Source organism: Lethenteron reissneri, unplaced genomic scaffold (assembly GCF_015708825.2).
Source record: "Lethenteron reissneri isolate LAM-NWPU_2019-01 unplaced genomic scaffold, ASM1570882v1 scaffold_1639, whole genome shotgun sequence".
Lineage (NCBI taxonomy): Eukaryota > Metazoa > Chordata > Hyperoartia > Petromyzontiformes > Petromyzontidae > Lethenteron > Lethenteron reissneri.
The window spans coordinates 5000702-5018572 of record NW_026891376.1 but is presented as its reverse complement, the minus strand read 5'-3'; the positions used below and the strand labels follow the sequence as shown (position 1 = coordinate 5018572).

Below are 17871 nucleotides of genomic sequence, written 5' to 3'. Positions count from 1 at the left end.
TGTGCTATTAGAACACCTAGCCTGTATAAGCATGTGCTAATAGAAACCCTAGCCTGTATAAGCATGGGCTATAGAAACCCTAGCCTGTATAAGCATGTGCTAATAGAAACCCTAGCCTGTATAAGCATGTGCTAATAGAAACCCTAGCGTGTATAAGCATGTGCTAATAGAAACCCTAGCCTGTATAAGCATGTGCTAATATAAACCCTAGCCTGTATAAGCATGTGCTATTAGAAACCCCAGCCTGTATAAGCGTGTGTTCATAGAAACCCTAGCCTGTATAAGCATGTGCTAATAGAAACCCTAGCCTGTATAAGCATGTGCTGATAGAAACCCTAGCCTGTATAAGCATGCGCTAATAGAAACCCTAGCCTGTATAAGCATGCGCTTTTATAAACCCTAGCCTGTATAAGCATGTGCTAATAGAAATCCTAGCCTGTATAAGCATGGGCTAATAGAAACCCTAGCCTGTATAAGCGTGTGCTAATAGAAACCCTAGCCTGTATAAGCATGTGCTGATAGAAACCCTAGCCTGTATAAGCACATGCTAATAGAAACCCTAGCCTGTTTAAATATGTGCTAATAGAAACCCTAGCCTGTATAAGCATGTGCTAATAGAAACCCTAGCCTGTATAAGCACATGCTAATAGAAACCCTAGCCTGTTTAAACATGTGCTAATAGAAACCCTAGCCTGTATAAGCATGTGCTAATAGAAACCCTAGCCTGTATAAGCGTGTGCTAATAGAAACCCTAGCCTGTATAAGCATGTGCTAATAGAAACCCTAGCCTGTATAAGCATGTGCTAATAGAAACCCTAGCCTGTATAAGCATGTGCTAATAGAAACCCTAACCTGTATAAGCGTGGGCTAATAGAAACCCTAGCCTGTATAAGCATGTGCTTATAGAAACCCTAGCCTGTATAAGCATGTGCTAATAGAAACCCTAGCCTGTATAAGCATGTGCTAATAGAAACCCTAGCCTGTATAAGCATATGCTAATAGAAACCCTAGCCTGTATAAGCATGTGCTAATAGAAACCCTAGCCTGTATAAGCATGTGCTAATAGAAACCCCAGCCTGTATAAGCATATGCTAATAGAAACCCTAGCCTGTATAAACATGTGCTAATAGAAACCCTAACCTGTATAAGCATGTGCTATTAGAAACCCTAGCCTGTATAAGCATGTGCCAATAGAAACCCTAGCCTGTATAAGCATGTGCTAATAGAAACCCTAGCCTGAATAAGCATGTGCTAATAGAAACCCTAGCCTGTATAAGCGTGTGCTAATAGAAACCCTAGCCTGTATAAGCATGTGCTAATAGAAACCCTAGCCTGTATAAGCATGTGCTGATAGAAACCCTAGCCTGTATAAGCGTGTGCTAATAGAAACCCTAGCCTGTATAAGCATGTGCTGATAGAAACCCTAGCCTGTAAAAGCGTGTGCTAATAGAAACCCTAGCCTGTATAAGCATGTGCTAATAGAAACCCTACCTTGTATAAGCATGTGCTAATAGAAACCCCAGCCTGTATAAGCATATGCTAATAGAAACCCTAGCCTGTATAAGCATGTGCTAATAGAAACCCTAGCCTGTATAAGCATGTGCTAATAGAAACCCTAGCCTGTATAAGCGTGTGCTAATAGAAACCCTAGCCTGTATAAGCATGTGCTAATAGAAACCCTAGCCTGTATAAGCATGTGCTAATAGAAACCCTAGCCTGTATAAGCATGTGCTAATAGAAACCCTAGCCTGTATAAGCATGTGCTAATAGAAACCCTAGCCTGTATAAGCATGTGCTAATAGAAACCCTAGCCTGTATAAGCATGTGCTAATAGAAACCCTAGCCTGTATAAGCATGTGCTAATAGAAACCCTAGCCTGTAAAAGCATGGGCTAATAGAAACCCTAGCCTGTATAAGCATGTGCTAATAGAAACCCTAGCCTGTATAAGCATGTGCTAATAGAAACCCTAGCCTGTATAAGCATGTGCTGATAGAAACCCTAGCCTATATAAGCATGTGCTAATAGAAACCCTAGCCTGTATAAGCATGGGCTAATAGAAACCATAGCCTGTATAAGCATGTGCTAATAGAAACCCTAGCCTGTATAAGCATATGCCAATAGAAACCCTAGCCTGTATAAGCATGTGCTAATAGAAACCCTAGCCTGTATAAGCATGTGCTGATAGAATCCCTAGCCTGTATAAGCATGTGCTAATAGAAACCCTAGCCTGTATAAGCATGTGCTAATAGAAACCCTAGCCTGTATAAGCGTGGGCTAATAGAAACCCTAGCCTGTATAAGCATGTGCTAATAGAAACCCTAGCCTGTATAAGCATGTGCTAATAGAAACCCTAGCCTGTATAAGCATGTGCTAATAGAAACCCTAGCCTGTATAAGCATGTGCTAATAGAAACCCTAGCCTGTATAAGCATGTGCTAATAGAAACCCTAGCCTGTATAAGCGTGTGCTAATATAAACCCTAGCCTGTATAAGCGTGTGCTAATTGAAACCCTAGCCTGTATAAGCGTGTGCTAATATAAACCCTAGCCTGTATAAGCATGTGCTAATAGAAACCCTAGCCTGTATAAGCATGCGCTAATAGAAACCCTAGCCTGTATAAGCATGCGCTAATAGAAACCCTAGCCTGTATAAGCATGTGCCAATATAAACCCTAGCCTGTATAAGCATGTGCTAATAGAAACCCTAGCCTGTATAAGCATGTGCTAATAGAAACCATAACCTGTATAAGCATGTGCTATTAGAAACCCTAGCCTGTATAAGCATGTGCTAATATAAACCCTAGCCTGTATAAGCATGGGCTAATAGAAACCCTAGCCTGTATAAGCATGTGCTAATAGAAACCCTAGCCTGTATAAGCGTGTGTTCATAGAAACCCTAGCCTGTATAAGCATGTGCTAATATAAACCCTAGCCTGTATAAGCATGTGCTGATAGAAACCCTAGCCTGTATAAGCATGCGCTAATATAAACCCTAGCCTGTATAAGCGTGTGTTAATAGAAACCCTAACCTGTATAAGCATGTGCCAATAGAAACCCTAGCAAGTATAAGCATGTGCTGATAGAAACCCTAGCCTGTATAAGCATGCGCTAATAGAAACCCTAGCCTGTATAAGCATGTGCTAACAGAAACCCTAGCCTGTACAAGCGTGTGCTAATAGAAACCCTAGCCTGTATAAGCGTGTGTTAATAGAAACCCTAGCCTGTATAAGCATGTGCCAATAGAAACCCTAGCCTGTATACGCATGTGCTGATAGAAACCCTAGCCTGTATAAGCATGCGCTAATAGAAACCCTAGCCTGTATAAGCATGTGCTAATAGAAACCCTAGCCTGTATAAGCGTGTGCTAATAGAAACCCTAGCCTGTATAAGCGTGTGCTAATAGAAACCCTAGCCTGTATAAACATGTGCTAATAGAAACCCTAGCCTGTATAAGCATGTGCTAATAGAAACCCTAGCCTGTATAAGCGTGTGCTAATATAAATCCTATCCTGTATAAGCATGTGCTAATATAAACCATAGCCTGTATAAGCGTGTGCTAATATAAACCCTAGCCTGTATAAGCGTGTGCTAATTGAAACCCTAGCCTGTATAAGCATGCGCTAATAGAAACCCTAGCCTGTATAAGCATGCGCTAATAGAAACCCTAGCCTGTATAAGCATGTGCCAATATAAACCCTAGCCTGTATAAGCATGTGCTAATAGAAACCCTAGCCTGTATAAGCATGTGCTAATAGAAACCCTAGCCTGTATAAGCATGTGCTAATAGAAACCATAACCTGTATAAGCATGTGCTATTAGAAACCCTAGCCTGTATAAGCATGTGCTAATAGAAACCCTAGCCTGTATAAGCATGGGCTAATAGAAACCCTAGCCTGTATAAGCATGTGCTAATAGAAACCCTAGCCTGTATAAGCATGTGCTAATAGAAACCCTAGCGTGTATAAGCATGTGCTAATAGAAACCCTAGCCTGTATAAGCATGTGCTAATATAAACCCTAGCCTGTATAAGCATGTGCTATTAGAAACCCCAGCCTGTATAAGCGTGTGTTCATAGAAACCCTAGCCTGTATAAGCATGTGCTAATAGAAACCCTAGCCTGTATAAGCATGTGCTGATAGAAACCCTAGCCTGTATAAGCATGCGCTAATAGAAACCCTAGCCTGTATAAGCGTGTGTTAATAGAAACCCTAACCTGTATAAGCATGTGCCAATAGAAACCCTAGCCTGTATAAGCATGTGCTGATAGAAACCCTAGCCTGTATAAGCATGCGCTAATAGAAACCCTAGCCTATATAAGCATGTGCTAATAGAAACCCTAGCCTGTATAAGCGTGTGCTAATAGAAACCCTAGCCTGTATAAGCGTGTGCTAATAGAAACCCTAGCCTGTATAAGCGTGTGCTAATAGAAACCCTAGCCTGTATAAACATGTGCTAATAGAAACCCTAGCCTGTATAAGCATGTGATAATAGAAACCCTAGCCTGTATAAGCGTGTGCTAATATAAATCCTAGCCTGTATAAGCATGTGCTAATATAAACCCTAGCCTGTATAGGCGTGTGCTAATATAAACCCTAGCCTGTATAAGCGTGTGCTAATTGAAACCCTAGCCTGTATAAGCATGCGCTGATATAAACCCTAGCCTGTATAAGCATGTGATAATTGAAACCCTAGCCTGTATAAGCGTGTGCTAATAGAAACCCTAGCCTGTATAAGCATGTGCTAATAGAAACCCTAGCCTGTATAAGCATGCGCTAATAGAAACCCTAGCCTGTATAAGCATGCGCTAATAGAAACCCTAGCCTGTATAAGCATGTGCTAATAGAAACCATAACCTGTATAAGCATGTGCTATTAGAAACCCTAGCCTGTATAAGCATGTGCTAATAGAAACCCTAGCCTCAAACTCACACAGACACACACACAGACAATCACCCACACATACACACACACAGACACACACACTGACACTCACACAGACTCACACACACACAGACACACACACACTGACACACACACTGACACTCATATACACAGACACACACACAGACACACAGACACACACACAGACACTCACACACACACAGACACACACATACACACACAGACACTCACACACACACTGACACTCATATACACAGACACACACACAGACACACACACAGACACACACTCACTCACACACTGACAATCACACACACACACTCACACAGACACACACACAGACACACACAGACTCACACACACTCACACAGACTCACACACCCTGACACTCATATACACAGACACACACACACGCACACAGATACACACACACACAGACACACACACACTGACACACACACAGACGCAATGACACTCACACAGACACTCACACAGACACACACACACAGACACTCACACACACATAGACACTCACACAGACACACAGACACACACACACTCACACACAGACAATCACACACACACACTCACACAGACACACACACACAGACACACACAGACACAGACACACACTCACTCACTCACACACTCACACACAGACAATCACACACACACACACTCACACAGACACTCACACAGACACACACACAGACACACACAGACTCACACACACTCACACACCCTGACACTCATATACACAGACACACACACACGCACACAGATACACACACACAGACACACACACACTGACACACACACAGACACAATGACACTCACACAGACACTCACACAGACACACACACACAGACACTCACACACACATAGACACTCACACAGACACACAGACACACACACACTCACACACAGACAATCACACACACACACTCACACAGACACACACACACAGACACACACAGACACAGACACACACACAGACACACACTCACTCACTCACACACTCACACACAGACAATCACACACACACACTCACACAGACACTCACACAGACACACACACAGACACACACAGACTCACACACACTCACACACCCTGACACTCATATACACAGACACACACACACGCACACAGATACACACACACAGACACACACACACTGACACACACACAGACACAATGACACTCACACAGACACTCACACAGACACACACACACACAGACACTCACACACACATAGACACTCACACAGACACACAGACACACACACACTCACACACAGACAATCACACACACACACTCACACAGACACACACACACAGACACACACAGACACAGACACACACACAGACACACACTCACTCACTCACACACTCACACACAGACAATCACACACACACACTCACACAGACACTCACACAGACACACACACAGACACACACAGACTCACACACACTCACACACCCTGACACTCATATACACAGACACACACACACGCACACAGATACACACACACAGACACACACACACTGACACACACACAGACACTGACACTCACACAGACACTCACACAGACACACACACAGACACTCACACACACATAGACACTCACACAGACACACAGACACACTCACACACAGACACAGACAATCACACACACACACTCACACAGACACACACACACAGACACACACAGACACAGACACTCACACAGACACTCACACAGACACACACACAGACACACACAGACTCACACACACTCACACACCCTGACACTCATATACACAGACACACACACACGCACACAGATACACACACACAGACACACACACAGACACACTGACACACACACACAGACACACTGACACACACACACTCACACACAGACAATCACACACACACACTCACACAGACACACACAGACACACACACAGACACACACTCACTCACTCACACACTCACACACAGACAATCACACACACACACTCACACAGACACTCACACAGACACACACACAGACACACACAGACTCACACACACTCACACACCCTGACACTCATATACACAGACACACACACACGCACACAGATACACACACACAGACACACACACACTGACACACACACAGACACACTGACACTCACACAGACACTCACACAGACACACACACAGACACTCACACACACATAGACACTCACACAGACACACAGACACACACACACTCACACACAGACAATCACACACACACTCACACAGACACACACAGACACACACACAGACACACACTCACTCACTCACACACTCACACACAGACAATCACACACACACACTCACACAGACACACACACAGACACTCACACACACATAGACACTCACACAGACACACACACACTCCCACACAGACAAACACACTGACACACACACTCACACAGACTCACACACACGCGCGTGTTATTGCTGCTGTACTTTTATTGACTGAGCATAATAATTACTTAATTCAGACAACAGCCGAATGAGAATAAAAGTTAATATTCATATCATCATCATCATCATACCGAGTCTTTGGTTTGTTTAAACAAAAGTAAGGCATTGTACAACCACGAACCAACGATAGGAGTTAGAAGAATAGCAATTGTCACAATAGTATTAATAACAATAATAGTATTAATAATAGTATTAATGATAGTAAAAATAACAATAGTATTAATAATAGTATTAATAACAATAATAGTATTAATAACAATAATAGTATTAATAGTACAAATAACAATAGTATTAATAACAATAATAGTATTAATAACAATAGTATTAATAATAGTATTAATAACCATAATAGTATTAATAACAATAGTATTAATAACAGTAGTAATAATAGTAAAAATAATAGTATTAATAAAAATAGTATTAATAATAGAATCAATAAAAATAGTAATAACAGTATTAATAATAATAACAATAGTACTAATAACAAGTAATAGTAAAAAATAACAATACTAATAGTACTAACAATGGAATTACTAACAATGGAAGTACTAACAATGGAATCACTAACAATGGAATCACTAACAATGGAAGTACTAACAACGGAAGTACTAACAATGGAAGTACTAACAACGGAAGTACTAACAATGGAAGTACTAACAATGGAAGTACTAACAATAGAAGCACTAACAATGGAAGTACTAACAATGGAAGTACTAACAATGGAATTACTAACAATGGAATTACTAACAATGGAAGTACTAACAATGGAAGTACTAACAATGGAAGTTCTAACAACAATAGTACTAACAATGGAATTACTAACAATATAATTACTAACAATGGAAGTACTAACAATGGAAGTACTAACAATACAAGTACTAACAATGGAATTACTAACAATAGAATTACTAACAATGGAAGTACTAACAATGGAAGTACTAACAATACAAGTACTAACAATGGAAGTACTAACAATGGAAGTACTAACAATGGAAGTACTAACAATGGAAGTACTAACAATGGAAGCACTAACAATGGAAGTACTAACAATACAAGCACTAACAATGGAAGTACTAACAATGGAAGTACTAACAATGGAAGTACTAACAATGGAATTACTAACAATGGAAGCACTAACAATGGAATTACTAACAATGGAAGCACTAACAATACAAGTACTAACAATGGAATCACTAACAATGGAAGTACTAACAATGGAAGTACTAACAATGGAAGCACTAACAATGGAATTACTAACAATGGAAGCACTAACAACAATAGTACTAACAATGGAAGTACTAACAATGGAAGCACTAACAATGGAATTACTAACAATGGAAGTACTAACAATGGAAGTACTAACAATGGAATTACTAACAATGGAAGTTCTAACAATGGAATCACTAACAATGGAAGTTCTAACAATGGAAGTACTAACAATGGAAGTACTAACAATGGAATCACTAACAATGGAAGTTCTAACAATGGAAGTACTAACAATGGAAGTACTAACAATGCAAGTACTAACAATAGAAGTACTAACAATGGAAGTACTAACAATGGAATTACTAACAATACAAGCACTAACAATAGAAGTACTAACAATGCAAGTACTAACAATACAAGCACTAACAATGGAAGTACTAACAATACAAGTACTAACAATGCAAGTACTAACAATACAAGTACTAACAATACAAGTACTAACAATACAAGTACTAACAATGGAAGTACTAACAATGGAAGCACTAACAATGGAAGTACTAACAATGGAAGTACTAACAATGGAAGTACTAACAAAGTACTAACAATGGAAGTACTAACAATGGAAGTACTAACAATGGAAGTACTAACAATGGAAGTACTAACAATGGAATTACTAACAATGGAATCACTAACAATGGAATTACTAACAATGGAAGTACTAACAATGGAAGTACTAACAATGGAAGTAATAACAATGGAAGTTCTAACAATGGAAGCACTAACAATGGAATTACTAACAATGGAATTACTAACAATGGAAGTACTAACAATAGTACTAACAACAATCACAACATAAGTTAGATAACAATAGTGATTATGACAATTGTATTAATCGGCGGCGTTAGAAACCGTAACGTTAATAAGAACCGTGACATTTTCAAGGCGGGTGTCCGCATGCTTATCAGTGGTGGGGTTTGCAAAGCGTGGTGACGTCACGCGAGGTGGGGTTCAGAGTGTAAACGTGAGTTTGTGAATGTGTGTGTGTACGTGTGTGTTTATGTGTGTGTGTATGAGTGTGTTTATGTGTGTGTACGTGTGTGTATGTACGTGTGTGTACGTGTGTGTGTGTGTTTACGTGTGTGTGTGTGTACGTGTGTGTGTGTACGTGTGTGTCTGTGTGTGTGTGTGTTTACGTGTGTGTGTGTGTACGTGTGTGTATGTGTGTGTGTATGTGTGTGTACGTGTGTGTACGTGTGTTTATGTGTGTACGTGTGTGTACGTGTGTGTACGTGTGTTTATGTGTGTATGTGTGTGTACGTGTGTTTATGTGTGTACGTGTGTGTATGTGTGTGTGTATGTGTGTGTACGTGTGTGTACGTGTGTGTACGTGGGTGTACGTGTGTGTATGTGTGTGTGTATGTGTGTGTGTATGTGTGTGTACGTGCGTGTGTGTGTATGTATGTGTGTGTATGTGTGTGTGTACGTGTATGTGTGTGTACGTGTGTGTACGTGTGTGTATGTGTGTGTGTGTACGTGCGTGTGTGTACGTGGGTGTGTGTGTTTATGTGTGTGTGTACGTGTGTGTGTACGCGTATGTGTGTGTATGTGTGTACGTGTGTGTGTGTGTACGTGCGTGTGTGTACGTGGGTGTGTGTGTTTATGTGTGTGTGTACGTGTGTGTACGTGTGTGTATGTGTGTGTGTGTACGTGTGTGTGTGTACGTGCGTGTGTGTACGTGGGTGTGTGTGTTTATGTGTGTGTTTACGTGTGTTTATGTGTGTGTGCGTGTGTGTATTTATGTGGGTGTGTGTGTATGTGTGTGTACGTGCGTGTGGGGATCTTTGTCTTTGTATGTGCGTAAGTATGTGTGTGCGCGTGTATGTGGGTGTATGTCTGTGTGTCAGTGTGTGTCTGTCTGTGTGTCTGTGTCAGTGTGTCTGTGTGTCTGTGTATGTCTGTCTGTGTCAGTGTGTCTGTCTGTGTGTCTGTGTCAGTGTGTCTGTGTCAGTGTGTGTCTGTGTCAGTGTGTCTGTGTGTGTGTGTATGTCAGTGTGTGTGTCTGTCTGTGTGTCTGTGTCAGTGTGTGTCTGTGTCAGTGTGTCTGTGTGTGTGTGTATGTCAGTGTGTGTGTCTGTCTGTGTGTATGTCTGTGTGTCTGTGTCAGTGTGTGTCTGTGTCAGTGTGTGTGTGTATGTCAGTGTGTGTGTCTGGCTGTGTGTATGTCTGTGTGTCTGTGTCAGTGTGTGTGTCTGTCTGTGTGTCTGTGTCAGTGTCAGTGTGTCTGTGTGTGTGTCTGTGTGTGTCTCTGCGTGTGTGTGTCTGTGTGTGTCTCTGCGTGTGTGTGTCTGTGTGTGTGTCTGTGTGTGTATGTGTATCTGTGTGTGTGGGGAGCGGTGGGTGTAGTGGTTAGCGCTACGCTGCGCTATGAACCCAACGACCCGGGTTCGATTCCCGCTCACGGCCAACACCAGTGGCGATTATCTGAACCGGTCCTGGGCCTCCCCTAGGTCGACTCAGCCTCAAATGAGTACCTGGTGCGCTGTGTAGTAAACATCGCCACTGGGGAGACAAAGGCGGCCGGGCGTGGTGCTGGCCACCCACCCCCTCGTGTGCCACAGCGCCGGTAGCCTTCATAGGTGCTACTCGCTAACAGCACTTGCCCCTACAGTCTGCTAAGGCTACACGGGGGATCTTTGTCTTTTGGGTACAGGTGTGTCGACTCCTCCTCTAGGTCGACTCAGCCTCAAACGAGTACCTGGTGTCCGGTAAACATCGCGAGCAACTGGGGAGACAAAGGCGGCCGGGCGTGGTGCTGGCCACCCACCCCCCTCGTGTGTGCCACAGTGCCGGTAGCCGGTTCATATATAAATAAAAGACTTAATAAATAGTCGGGAGACGCTGGGAGACACTGGGGGAGACGCTGAGAGACACTGGGGGAGACTGGGAGACACTGGGGGAGACACTGGGGGAGACGCTGAGAGACACTGGGGGAGACTGGGAGACACTGGGAGACGCTGGGAGACGCTGGGAGACACTGGGAGACACTGGGAGACGCTGGGAGACACTGGGAGACGCTGGGAGACGCTGGGAGACACTGGGAGACACTGAGAGACACTCGGAGACACTGGGGGAGACTGGGGGAGACACTGGGAGACACTTGGAGACACTGGGAGACACTAGGAGACACTGGGGGAGACATTGGGAGACACGGGGAGAGACGCTGGGAGACACTGGGGGAGACGCTGAGAGACACTGAGAGACACGGGGAGACACTGGGGGAGACTGGGAGAGACACTGGGAGACACTGGGAGACACTGGGGGAGACACTGGGAGATACTGGGAGACACTGGGGGAGACACTGGGAGACACTGGGGGAGACACTGGGAGACACTGGGGGAGACACTGGGAGACACTGGGAGACACTGAGACACTGGGAGACACTGGGGGAGACACTGAGAGACGCACTAAGACACTGGGAGACACTGGGAGACACTGGGAGACACTGGGAGAGACACTGGGGGAGATACTGGGGGAGACACTGGGGGAGACACTGAGACACTGGGAGACACTGAGACACTGAGAGACACTGAGACACTGGGGGAGACACTGGGGGAGACACTGGGAGACACTGGGAGACACTGAGAGACACTGAGAGACACTGAGAGACACTGGGGGAGACACTGGGGGAGACACTGGGAGACACTGAGACACTGGGAGACACTGAGGCACTGGGGGAGACACTGGGAGACACGGGGGGGAGACTGGGAAAGACACTGGGAGACACTGGGAGACACTGGGAGAGACTGGGAGACACACTGGGAGACACTGGGAGACACTGGGGGAGACTGGGAGACACTGGGGGAGACACTGGGAGACACTGGGAGACACTGGGGGAGACTGGGAGACACTGGAAGAGACACTGGGGGACACTGGGAGACACTGGGGGAGACTGGGAGACACTGGGGGAGACACTGGGAGACACTGGGAGAGACTGGGAGACACTGGGGGAGACACTGGGGGAGACACTGGGGGACACCGGGAGACACTGGGAGACACTGGGAGACACTAGGAAACACACTGGGAGACACTGGGGGAGACTGGGAGACACTGGGGGAGACGCGGGGAGACACTGGGAGACACTGGGAGACACTGGGAGATACTGGGAGATACTGGGAGACACTGGGAGACACTGGGAGACACTGAGACACTGGGAGACACTGGGAGACACTGAGAGACACTGGGGGAGACACTGAGAGACACTGAGAGACACTGGGGGACACTGAGAGACACTGAGACACTGGAAGAGACACTGGGAGACACTGGGAAACACTGGGGGAGACACTGGGAGACACTGAGACACTGGGAGACACTGGGAGACACTGGGAGACACTGAGACACTGGGAGACACTGAGACACTGGGAGACACTGGGAGACACTGGGGGAGACACTGGGAGACACTGGGAGACGCTGGGAGACACTGGGAGACACTGGGAGACACTGGGGGAGACACTGAGAGACACTGAGAGACACTGAGAGACACTGGGGGACACTGAGAGACACTGAGACACTGGAAGAGACACTGGGAGACACTGGGAAACACTGGGGGAGACACTGGGAGACACTGAGACACTGGGAGACACTGGGAGACACTGAGACACTGGGAGACACTGAGACACTGGGAGACACTGGGAGACACTGGGGGAGACACTGGGAGACACTGGGAGACGCTGGGAGACACTGGGAGACACTGGGAGACACTGGGGGAGACACTGGGAGACACTGAGACACTGGGAGACACTGGGAGACACTGGGAGACACTGGGAGACACTGGGGGAGACTGGGAGACACTGGGGGAGACACTGGGAGACACTGGGAGACACTGGGGGAGACTGGGAGACACTGGGGGAGACACTGGGGGACACTGGGAGACACTGGGGGAGACTGGGAGACACTGGGGGAGACACTGGGAGAGACTGGGAGACACTGGGGGAGACACTGGGGGACACCGGGAGACACTGGGAGACACTGGGAGACACTAGAAAACACACTGGGAGACACTGGGGGAGACTGGGAGACACTGGGGGAGACGCGGGGAGACACTGGGAGACACTGGGAGATACTGGGAGACACTGGGAGACACTGGGAGACACTGAGACACTGGGAGACACTGGGAGACACTGAGAGACACGGAGAGGCACTGGGGGAGACTGGGAGACACTGGGGGAGACGCGGGGAAACACTGGGAGACACTGGGAGACACTGGGAGACACTGAGACACTGGGGCACACTGGGAGACACTGAGAGACACTGGGGGAGACACTGAAAGACACTGAGAGACACTGGGGGACACTGAGAGACACTGAGACACTGGGAGACACTGGGAGAGACACTGGGAGACACTGGGAGACACTGGGGGAGACACTGGGAGACACTGAGACACTGGGAGACACTGGGAGACACTGGGAGACACTGAGAGACACTGGGAGACACTGGGAGACACTGGGGGAGACACTGGGAGACACTGGGAGACGCTGGGAGACACTGGGGGAGACACTGGGAGACACTGAGACACTGGGAAACACTGGGAGACACTGGGCGACACTGAGAGACACTGGGAGACACTGGGAGACACTGGGAGACACTGGGGGAGACACTGGGAGACACTGAGACACTGAGACACTGGGAGACACTGAGACACTGGGATACACTGGGGGAGACGCGGGGAGACACTGGGAGACACTGGGAGACACTGAGACACTGGGAGACACTGGGAGACACTGGGAGACACTGAGACACTGAGACACTGGGAGACACTGGGAAACGGGGAGACACTGAGAGACACTGGGGGACACTGAGACACTGGGAGACACTGGGAGACACTGGGGGACACTGGGGGACACTGAGAGACACGGGGGGAGACACTGAGACACTGAGAGACACGGGGGGAGACACTGAGAGACACTGGGGGAGACACGGGGGGAGACACGGGGGGAGACACTGAGACACTGTGAGACACTGAGACACTGGGAGACACTGAGACACTGAGACACTGGGAGACACTGGGAGACACTGGGGGACACTGAGAGACACGGGGGGAGACACTGAGACACTGAGAGACACGGGGGGAGACACTGAGAGACACTGGGGGAGACACGGGGGGAGACACGGGGGGAGACACTGAGACACTGAGAGACACTGGGGGAGACACGGGGGGAGACACTGAGACACTGAGAGACACGGGGGGAGACACTGAGAGACACTGGGGGAGACACGGGGGGAGACACTGAGACACTGTGAGACACTGAGACACTGGGAGACACGGGGGGACACTGAGACACTGGGAGACACTGAGACACTGGGAGACACTGAGACACTGGGAGACACTGAGACACTGGGAGACACGGGGGGACACTGAGACACTGGGAGACACTGAGACACTGGGAGACACTGAGACACTGGGAGACACTGAGACACTGGGGGAGACACTGAGACACTGGGAGACACTGAGACACTGGGAGACACTGAGACACTGGGAGACACTGGGGGACACGGGGGGAGACACTGAGACACTGGGAGACACGGGAGACACTGGGAGACACTGGGGGACACGGGGGGAGACACTGAGACACTGGGAGACACTGGGGTAGACACTGGGGGAGACACTGAGACACTGGGAGACACTGAGACACTGGGAGACACGGGGGGACACTGAGACACTGGGAGACACTGAGACACTGGGAGACACGGGGGGACACTGAGACACTGGGAGACACTGAGACACTGGGAGACACTGGGGGACACGGGGGGAGACACTGAGACACTGGGGGACACGGGGGGAGACACTGAGACACTGGGAAACACGGGGGGAGACACTGAGACACTGGGAGACACGGGGGGACACTGAGACACTGGGAGACACTGAGACACTGGGAGACACTGAGACACTGGGAGACACTGAGACACTGGGAGACACGGGGGGACACTGAGACACTGGGAGACACTGAGACACTGGGAGACACTGAGACACTGGGAGACACGGGGGGACACTGAGACACTGGGAGACACTGAGACACTGGGGGAGACACTGAGACACTGGGAGACACTGAGACACTGGGAGACACTGAGACACTGGGAGACACTGGGGGACACGGGGGGAGACACTGAGACACTGGGAGACACGGGAGACACTGGGAGACACTGGGGGACACGGGGGGAGACACTGAGACACTGGGAGACACTGGGGAGACACTGGGGGAGACACTGAGACACTGGGAGACACTGAGACACTGGGAGACACGGGGGGACACTGATACACTGGGAGACACTGAGACACTGGGAGACACGGGGGGACACTGAGACACTGGGAGACACTGAGACACTGGGAGACACTGGGGGACACGGGGGGAGACACTGAGACACTGGGGGACACGGGGGGAGACACTGAGACACTGGGAAACACGGGGGGAGACACTGAGACACTGGGAGACACTGGGGGACACGGGGGGAGACACTGGGGGACACGGGGGGAGACACTGGGGGAGACACTGGGAGACACTGGGAGACACTGAGACACTGGGAGACACTGGGGGAGACACTGGGAGACACTGGGAGACACTGAGACACTGGGAGACACTGGGAGACACTGAGACACTGAGACACTGGGAGACACTGGGAGACGGGGAGACACTGAGAGACACTGGGGGACACAGACACTGGGAGACACTGGGAGACACTGGGGGACACTGGGGGACACTGGGGGACACTGAGAGACACGGGGGGAGACACTGAGACACTGAGAGACACGGGGGGAGACACTGAGAGACACTGGGGGAGACACGGGGGAGACACGGGGGAGACACTGAGACACTGAGAGACACTGGGGGAGACACGGGGGGAGACACTGAGACACTGAGAGACACGGGGGGAGACACTGAGAGACACTGGGGGAGACACTGAGACACTGAGAGACACGGGGGGAGACACTGAGACACTGGGAGACACGGGGGGAGACACTGAGAGACACGGGGGGAGACACTGAGACACTGAGAGACACGGGGGGAGACACTGAGACACTGGGAGACACGGGGGGAGACACTGAGACACTGTGAGACACTGAGACACTGGGAGACACTGAGACACTGGGAGACACTGAGACACTGGGAGACACTGAGACACTGGGAGACACTGAGACACTGGGAGACACTGAGACACTGAGACACGGGGGGACACTGAGACACTGGGAGACACTGAGACACTGGGAGACACTGAGACACTGGGAGACACTGAGACACTGGGAGACACTGAGACACTGGGGAGACACTGAGACACTGGGATACTGAGACACTGGGAGACACTGAGACACTGGGAGACACTGGGGGACACGGGGGGAGACACTGAGACACTGGGAGACACGGGAGACACTGGGAGACACTGGGGGACACGGGGGAGACACTGAGACACTGGGAGACACTGGGAGACTGAGACACTGACAGACACTGGGGGAGACACTGGGGGAGACACTGAGACACTGGGAGACACTGAGACACTGGGAGACACGGGGGGACACTGAGACACTGGGAGACACTGAGACACTGGGAGACACGGGGGGACACTGAGACACTGGGAGACACTGAGACACTGGAGACACTGGGGGCACGGGGGGAGACACTGAGACACTGGGGGACACGGGGGAGACACTGAGACACTGGGAAACACGGGGGGAGACACTGAGACACTGGGAGACACTGGGGGACACGGGGGGAGACACTGAGACACTGGGAGACACTGAGACACTGGGAGACACTGGGAGACACTGAGACACTGAGACACTGAGACACTGGGAGACACTGGGAGACACGGGGGGAGACACTGAGACACTGGGAGACTGAGACACTGGGAGACACGGGGGGACACTGAGACACTGGGAGACACTGAGACACTGGGAGACACTGGGGGACACTGAGACACTGGGAGACACTGAGACACTGGGAGACACTGGGGGACACGGGGGGAGACACTGGGAGACACTGGGGGAGACACTGGGGGAGACACGGGGGAGACTGGAGACACTGAGACACTGAGACACTGGGGACACTGGGGACACGGGGGGAGACACTGAGACACTGGAGACACGGGACACGGGGGGAGACACTGAGACACTGGGGGACCTGAGACACGGGAGACACTGAGACACTGGAGACACTGGGGGACACTGAGAGACACTGGGGGACACGGGGGAGACACTGAGACACTGGGAGACACGGGAG

The 17871-nt window shown here is 48.7% G+C and overlaps 1 protein-coding gene across 1 annotated transcript in view; it reads right to left on the bottom strand.

Moving 5' to 3' along the window:
* The window catches only part of LOC133362981 (uncharacterized), a 439193-nt gene that overhangs the window by 343643 nt on the left and 77679 nt on the right, over nucleotides 1–17871 (bottom strand). The gene's annotated exons all lie outside the window — the stretch shown is intronic.